Genomic DNA, 7,369 nt, shown 5'->3' with positions numbered 1-7,369 from the left:
AAAATTGCGTTTTGTAGCAGTTTGGAGCAGACAAAATTGCTTTTTGGGGCAATTTGGAGCAGATAAAATTTCATTTTGAAACAGTTTCGAGCAAGCCAATCTGAATTTTGGTGGAATAATGGAATATGGCAGCGCACTTCAAACCACAATGAAACACAGAAAAAAACCAACAAGAAACGCGTAGTAGAAGCGCACTTTGTAGCGATAACATACTACAATATTGAAGAGTGGTCGAACGGCGGCACGGCGGATGCTTTCCTATAAAGCCAAAAACATCGGTGACACTACGATCCAACTACATATTCCCGCGCCGACACTCACGATGATAGCGGAAAATGTTCTCACATTATGCGGCCCAGTCAACTAGGTAACATATAATTTCTGGATCACCATGTACTACGGGCCCAGATATGCGCAATCACCCTGGGCTGATATAACGTAAAACTATTCCAACCTGTCGTCGCGCGCCGTATGCTGTATGTACGAGGGAAAGCTTGGCGGCTCAATGTCGCGCGCGAAACGGAGGAGAGCGAGGAGGAAGCGCGCCGTCTTTCGTCACGCGCAAATCACCGGGGGAGGGGAGGGAGAGGGCGTTCTACTCCTGCGACTGCTGCGTATGGCGCGGCCGCGCTGGCCCTATTTTGAACGCGATCTGCGATGGGGACAGAGTGCTGATAGCTTCATGTGCACTGTGTTTTCGCCGTTTAATTCGTGTTGAAGCGAGAGTCAGCACGAAGGTCAGTTCGCTCGCTGCTGCTACCGTGCTTCCTTACATCCAGCGATCCGACAGCAAGTTTCCACGGTCATCGAGTGAGATGTGTTCATGTTTGCTGGTGCACGCGTGACACCATGTTTGCTAATTTGGTTAGCAAGCGAATGTTTACAAGTTTATACAGCCGATAAAACTAATATCTTTACTTCGTATAGTTGTCTACTAATTTGCTGTCGCAATCAATGCTTCGCCTTTCGGGCGAAACTGCGACATTTTATTCCAAGTACGCCATGGCCCTTCATGATAGGTCAAAATGGCTCAAGCCTCGCCCATATGGGCACAAAAACAGATTTGAATGGTTTTGAGTTTTGATTTGATTTGAATGGCGGGTGACTCTGTCCTGGGGACAGAGTCACCCGCCCGCTGAACCCGCTGCAGCGCATGCCTCCCTAATATCTAGTGCGCTCACAGTGCTCTCAGCTTACTTTTCGTTGTTTTGTGTATCAGATCTAGGGAGCGCCGCGTCGCTCGGCCCACTCAACCATGTTCTATTACACTCTAAATACAGCCGCCCTGGCCGTTCCGACAGCAGCAACAACAGCCGGGAATGGCCGCGCACGCGCTGGCCACTTGCCGGAAGCGCCGAAAAGTCCAGTCAGTCCAGTGTTTTAAGTGCGAAAATTAAGAGAAAGTGCGGGAGGCGCCGTCGCGCGGTGTGCGGAATGTGAATGGCTGCGTTCTTTTTCGGAGAATGAATCCACACGCTGGCGGATGAGCAAATTTCTGTATCCTCGAGGAAAGCCGTAGATCTCGAAGTGCCGGTAGCACGTACGGACAGTTGCAGCAGCGGTCCGCGAATTTGTCCCCACATATTCATTACATTCTTTATTATGCCCGTCACTATTTTTGTAGCCAACAATTGCACACGTCTTCAATCCACATGATTCAAGTCAGCTCCGCGAAAAGGATCAATAAAACGTATATGGAAAGTGTTTTTAACATTCATTATTGCACTATTCTTTAGATAAAAGAAAACGTCGAAACAAAATTCTCTGCATTACGCAAATGAAAAAAAAAAAAAAAAAAAAAAAAAAAAAAAAAAAAACATGAGACCGTGTGTTATGAGGGACGCTGGAGTGTCAGGGCTCGAGAATAATTTTGACCACCTGAAGTTACTTAACGTGCACCCAATGCTTGGAACACGAGCGTTGACAATGATTGGTCATGTACCTTATGCATATATATATATGTACACCGTGTGTCTGTGTTTTCATGTGGACGGATGTAAAAAAAGGATTTACCCTATTTACTGATGCTATCTTCGCTCTTCGTTCTTTCAGCATCGCGGTAGCCGCCGCTATATAAGTTAGTCGCCTTGACGCGAACGTCGACGACTGCATACCTGGTGTCTATTAATGGCCATGCCTATCTTGTACAAGAGAATCCATCAATTTGTAGTGATCATTGTCGACCGCGACCGCTCCTGGAGCCCCCTTCGTGACCTACCTAAGGAAGAAACTTCTGGAAAAACAAGGGGACCGTCGCTGTGTTCTATGCTCAAACTGGTCAAAGCGCTCTTGATGAGCTTTTTTTTTTTGCTTTATAGCACTCCGGTGAATAAAAAGATGACGCCGACCTGATTTGTTTTGGTTTGTTTAAATGGTTTCCTTTAAATGTATTGTGAGCGACTCTTCAAAAATGAGTTATTTGCGTAAACAGCGGGTCACAAATAAAATGCTTGCTTCTGAGTTACCACCGGGACTGTTCTGGCTTTGCATTCGATAAGGTGTCAGCGGGAGTAAATCGGCTATAGCAAGCTACATTCAGCCACCGACGCGCGCTCAATCTGATTGTTACCTTTGCGCCTTTCAATTCCTAAAGGGCTAGCATAGCTCCTTTATTGCCATTTGCCGCGATGCACGCGCGAGAATATATATTACGAAACTTTCATTTTTTGTTATTGCAGGTTGGCCGGCGCACGCGGATAATCGCATTTCACGCAGCACCCTTGCATTGCGGCTGCTGGCCGCCATCGCGGCCGACAGATGGATGGATGGATGCTATGAGCGTCCCTTTTGAAGCGGGGCGGTGGGTTGCGCCACCTAGCTCTTCTTATTATTTTGCCTAATGTCCTACCTTTATTTTGGAGAAAATACATAAATACAAAGAATTCCAAGCATCAAACTTTTTGAACCATTACTGGGAACTCTGTTTCTGTACGTTTCCGCTGTTTGAGGTCTCCCTACTTTTCTGCCACCAAGCCTCCAACCGCCTCTTACTAATCTCTATAGCGGACACGTTTACTTTCCCCCCGCTATCCCTGAACCCAAGGGCTTCAAGGAGGTCAGAAGAGCCTAGACTGGCAGCTGGATAAATTTCTTCACATTCCAATAAAACATGTTCCATCGTTTCCCTAGCTTTACCGCAGCAAGCACATGCTTGTTCTTCCTTGCTGTACCTCGCTTTATAACTACGCATTCTAAGGCATCCTGATGTCGCTTCGAAACGTAAGGAGCTTCCCTTTGAGTTATCATAAATTGTTTCTTTCCTGATTTTGTTTTTTTCCTTGATGTAGTTAGTCATAGCAGGTGTCTTTTCCATTGCCGCCACCCGTGACATTGTCTCAGCCTCTCGCAGTTTGCGTTTGACGTTCTTTGTTGCCGTGATCCTGACCATACCGGTCGCACACTTGCTGGTAAGCGTCCTAGTTCTTTTCCTCCACTGAGAGTCAATGTTTTGCCTGTACAAATACTTGAACACTCTTGCACCCCATCTACTTCTTCCGTATTCCTCAGTCGTTCTTCAAAATCAATTTTACTCTTAACCTCTCTTCCTTCAAAATTTTTCCACCCCATATAACCCTGTACAGCTTCATTAGTAGTCTTCCCGAGAGCGCCAAATGTGAGGTGTCCCACTGACCTTTGGTTGCCATCGAGTCCTGATTGAACCCCTGACTTCAAGCAAATAACAGCATTTCCAAATGTAAGCCCTGCAACCGTTACACCTTTCCACATAGCCCGGAGCACCTCGTACCTATTGTATCCCCACAGCGGTTTGTGTTTCATTATGGCCGCATTTCGATTCCTTTTGTTATTATTGTTTTTTCTTGTGTCAACAGATATCTATCGCCTTCGTTTATCCATACACCCACGTATTTGTATTCTTTTACCCTAGGTATTTCCTGGCCCTATATCAACACTGTCTGTTCACTGTTTTCATTGTATACCATAAAACCTGTTTTTTTTTACGTTACATTTTAATCCTAAATTCTCACATTCTTCTCCACAGATATCAGCCAGACGTTGCATATCACTTTGCTTGTTAGCAAGCAACGCAATATTGTCCGCATAACCTGGAAGCTGCTGCTCAACAATTGTGCCGGCTTGTTTGTATAAGAGGTTAAACTCGATATTGATCGCTTCAAGCGCTCTTTCAATCATTACCATGTACATCATAAACAGCAACGGGGATAGAGGGCAACCGTGTCTCAATCCCTTGTTGGATGGATGGATCGATGGGTGAGGCTGAACCGTCTAAATCGGGCGGTGGCACACGCCACCTAGCCGTGACTATTAACATAATTTGTACTTTGTGGAAGGTGAAATTTCACCCTTAACTTGATTTTAGCCACCAATAAGATAATCTCCGTTTGGTTATTTCTACCCGCTGAAAGACTGTTTTGCCTCCAGTGTCCCTAAACCCCAATGCTTTGAAAAAAATCAACCCCGTTGCTTTGCACTGTAGGGTTAAGCCCTTTACAGAAAAGTATGAGGTGTTCAGCCGTTTCCTTTTCCTCTCCACATGCACCCTACAACGTGTCTATACCTTGGTACTTGACTCGGTACATCTTAGTGCGCAATACTCCCGTCCTGGCTTCAAATAACAAAGAGCTTCCCCTAAAATTATTATAGACATTTTCTTAGGCAATTTCTTGCTTGAAAGTTCTGCATGTTCCCAGTGCTCATTTCATAGTAGGTGTTGATGATGATGATGATGATGATTGATGATGATTTATTGGCATGCCCTTTGAAACGGGGCGGCGACAAATAGTCACCTAGCCTGCTTGATTTAATCAGGTATACTATACATGTTCTTTATCTAGCATTTTTGTATACCTCTCATTATTTTTATTTTTCAAATATTTACCTTGTACCGCTGCCTATGATTTTAAGAGATCAGGTCGTATCCATCTTTTCCCTGCTTTTTTTCCACCAGTACTCTAATCGTCTCTTGCTGATCTCTACGGCTGATCTGTTTACGTTTCCTTCCACTTTAAACCCAAGCGCTTCTGGGAGTTGCACGTTACCTACGGTTCTCGCTGGGTGGATCCCGTCGCATTCCATTAGGATGTGCTGAGTAGTCTCTGGATCTTTACTGCAGCATACACATGTCTCATCTAGTTCCGAATATTTGTTCCGATATGTTTTCGTACTTAGGCAACCGGCTCGAGCCTCGAATAGCAAGGCACTGCCCTTTGTGTTATCGTACAGATTTTCCCTTCTAATTTCTTTCTTCTCATTCTTGTAAATCTCCATTGTCCTTTTCGTTTCCATTCTTTGCATCCAATTCACGGTCTCTATTTCTCTCACTTTCTTTCTGATGACCCCTGGTTGTCTATTTACAGTTTCGATTATCCTGTACTTGGTTGCCAACTTCCTTGACTTCTTCCTCCATTCTGTGTCCACGCTTTTCATGTAGAGATACTTGTGCACTTTAGCCGCCCATTTATTTTCATTCATGTTCCTGAGCCTTTCTTCAAAACTAATTTTGCTTTGTGCTTCTCTGACTTCAAAAGAGGCCCAACCCATGTCACCATGCACTGCCTCATTTGTCGTATTACCGTGTGCTCCCAATGCCAACCGGCCTACTGATCTTTGGTTAACTTCCAAACCCGCCAATATATCAGATTTTAAGCATATAATGGCATTTGCGAATGTTAGCGCTGGCACCATTACTCCTTTCCAGATTCCACACACCACCTCATACTTATTGTGGCCCCACAGTGCTCTGTGTTTCATTATTGCTGCATTCCGCTTCCCCTTTATTTTCAGATTATCTTGGTGGTTGCTTGAGTAATTCTTTCCTTCGTTTATGTGTACGCCGAGGTACTTATATTGCTTCACTATGGGTATTACTTGCTGTTGAATTGACACCACGAAGTTACTCGTGTGTTCCTTAAAGGGCAACTCCGGCGATTTTGCGATGTCAACGCATGTCGATGAAATTCGCTGGGTCTGTTCCTCTGAATACCTCCGTCATGTCCTAAAAAAAGCAGGCTTGAGAGTTGCACAGATTTTTTACAAATGAATTTAGTTTATTGCCTCGAGCACACTACCTTACCCCCTCCTCAGTTAAAGGCCACATTGTGTATGACGTCAGGAATGGTCCACGCAGAGCATGCCGGGATCATGCAGACGACAGCGACGAGAGCGTGCAGGAGTCGACGATCGTGAGCGAGTGCTTGGTGTGAGATGTTGCTGTCGCGAGAAGTTGCATTCCCTGTGGACGGGCAAGTGATGCGGGGTGGCAAGCGGTGTTGCGTTGTTGGCTGCACGAACTTCAGCCCTCGCCATCCGCAAACACAGTTTGAGCCGATGCCGATCGCGTTCAACCGAGGTTAAGCCTATCACAGTGGCCAAGTTCGTGCGTCTGCTGCTGGCGGACCAGACCCACTGATATGAAGCTAATTAAGCTATTAGGATGAGGAAAGCTGCTTCTGTAGTTCAGTTTTGACCATACGGATTTGAAATAAACCATTCCTCATTTCGTACAGTACACACGCAAAAAGCTAAAAGCGACAACACGACGCGCAATCAACATCCGTATACGTTGCCGTTCTCGAATGCGGCCAGTCGCACTCGCCGGCGCTTCCCTAAATGAAATGTGACTACGCAAATCCATGGGTGTATTATTACCCATTGTTATGCTGACATTATTTAGCTTACGAGGTGCACTGTTTGCCTCGTATCCCAAATGGGCAGCAAGCGGAGGCCCCTTCGATACAGCATATGCGCAAACAACCGTCTCGTTCAGCTGCCAACGATGTCATACTTCATTACATCGGCGTTTCCGCGAGAAACATTATCTCTGTACATTCTCTAAATGAACGATCATACGCGCAATGTCCCAATCTATGTCTACTTTACGGAACACTAATTGTGTGCATGAAGAGAATACGAAGAATAAATAAGCAGGCTGCACAACGCTTCCCTACTATACGGTCTCCCGCTCGCTGTTTCGAAGGTGCGTGGTATCAGTGCGATTCAGAGTGATGTAACGGTGCTTACATGCACAAAATCGACGTGTTTTGATATGTTCTGACATTAATTGATGTCACCGATGAGCGGATATCTCAAGCGAACGACGTACGAGTGGTCGCTGTACCTGCCGATGTAAAGAAATGCACCGGTCGGTGCTTTGGACTGTCAGCGGCGTTCTTGTGGGATACAAATGCGGAAAGTCGTGCTCCACATCTTACAGTGAGCATGCGAAGCGGTTCCCTGAGAGGGGTAAAACGCCTAAAATAGCAAGCAGCACGTATATCAGTGGTTAGGGCTACCCTTGGTCTTCATGTCGCAGCGCGATATGTTGCGCATGGGTGCTGGCTCTAGTGGTGGAGGACGGCGATTCGTGGCTATTGAATTCTTCTGAATAATA

This window comes from Dermacentor silvarum, chromosome 1 (assembly GCF_013339745.2).
Source record: "Dermacentor silvarum isolate Dsil-2018 chromosome 1, BIME_Dsil_1.4, whole genome shotgun sequence".
In the NCBI taxonomy this organism is placed as follows: Eukaryota; Metazoa; Arthropoda; class Arachnida; order Ixodida; family Ixodidae; genus Dermacentor; species Dermacentor silvarum.
The sequence above is the reverse complement of the archived record's forward strand: the minus strand, read 5'-3'. Positions refer to the sequence as shown.